Genomic DNA, 1,712 nt, shown 5'->3' on the forward strand with positions numbered 1-1,712 from the left:
AAAGTCAAGAAAAAGTCTTTCCGAATCAACGATCTTGTGCTCAGGAGGGTCTTCCCATCTTCAAAAGAGCCCGGTTCCGGCTCTCTGGGACCGAACTGGGAAGGTCCATACAAGATCAGAGAAGAGATCCGACCAGGAACCTACTGGATTGAAGACATGGATGGCAAGGTACAATCCCGTCCATGGAACATTGAACACCTCAGAATCTTTTATCAATGAATTGTATCATGCTGGATGACTTTCCCAGCATTTGTAATATTTCTATGGCTCAATAAAATGCGTTGATTAAACCGTCATACTACGTCGTCACCTCGGAGGAGAGGCTCGGGACCCACCTCTGGGCCACCTCGCTTGAACTCCGAGGCGCTAGCACATGCCTCCCTTTGGCCTTGCTGAACGTCAAGGGGAGAAGTCTCAACATGGCTGCACCATCCACCATGTCTGGGATGCGTCGTCACCTCGGAGGAGAGGCTCGGGACCCACCTCTGGGCCACCTCGCTTGAACTCTGAGGCGCTAGCCTCTCTTTGGCCTTGCTGAACGCCAAGGGAAGAAGCCTCAACATGGCTGCACCATCCACCATGTCTGGGATGCGTCGTCACTTCGGAGAAGAGGCTCGGGGCTCACCTCTGGGCCACCTCGCTTGAACTCCGAGGCGCTAGCACATGCCTCCCTTTGGCCTTGCTGAACGCCAAGGGGAGAAGTCTCAACATGGCTGCACCATCCACCATGTCTGGGATGCGTCGTCACCTCGGAGGAGAGGCTCGGGACCCACCTCGCTTGAACTCCGAGGCGCTAGCCTCCCTTTAGCCTTGCTGAACGCCAAGGGGAGAAGTCTCAACATGGCTGCACCATCCACCATGTCTGGGATGCGTCATCACCTCGGAGGAGAGGCTCGGGGCCCACCTCTGGGCCACCTCGCTTGAACTCCGAGGTGCTAGCACATGCCTCCCTTTGGCCTTACTGAACGCCAAAGGAAGAAGCCACAACCTCAAGTCCGAGGCTCCAAGAGTTCACCTCCTTAAGTTATGTTCATTTGCTTAAGTCCGAGGCTCCAAGAGTTCATTTCCTTAAGTTATGTTCATTTGCTTAAAGTCCGAGGCTCCAACAGTTCATCTCCTTAAGTTATGTTCATTTGCTTAGGTCCGAGGCTCTTATGATCATTTGCTTAAGTCCAAGGAGTTATGTTCATTTGCTTAAGTCCGAGGCTCCAACAGTTCATCTCCTTAAGTTATGTTCATTCACTTTAGTCCGAGGCTTATACAGTTGACTGATTAATGCCAAGGAACCAAGTTAAAGTTATTTAGTTCGTGCTCTAATCAACTTCTGGTTCGCTTGCTTAACGAGGCACAAAAACTTGGATAAAGAACAACAATTAGTGAAGAAAAACATTATATTAATATTCAAAAGGAATTACAAAGGAGGGCCTCTGGCCATTACACAAAGTACTGAAAAGGAAAACCTAATCTAAGCCTAGCTAGCTGGAGGAGGCGCCTCAGACCTTGGGGGTTCGGCAACTTGGGCATCAGTAGTTGCTTCCTCTGCCTCAGCACTTGGGGCTTCAGCATCAGCTGCCTCGTCAGCTTGCACCTCCTCAGCTGGGGTCTGAGGAACTTCATCCACAAATTCGGACCTAAGTTGTGCCAGGTCCAAGTTGGGATAAAGCTCCTCTGCCCTCTCCAGCACTTCGGCATAGGCGAAGTTCCTCCAGTAC

This window comes from Olea europaea, chromosome 3, assembly GCF_002742605.1.
Source record: "Olea europaea var. sylvestris chromosome 3, O_europaea_v1, whole genome shotgun sequence".
Classification (NCBI taxonomy): Eukaryota; Viridiplantae; Streptophyta; class Magnoliopsida; order Lamiales; family Oleaceae; genus Olea; species Olea europaea.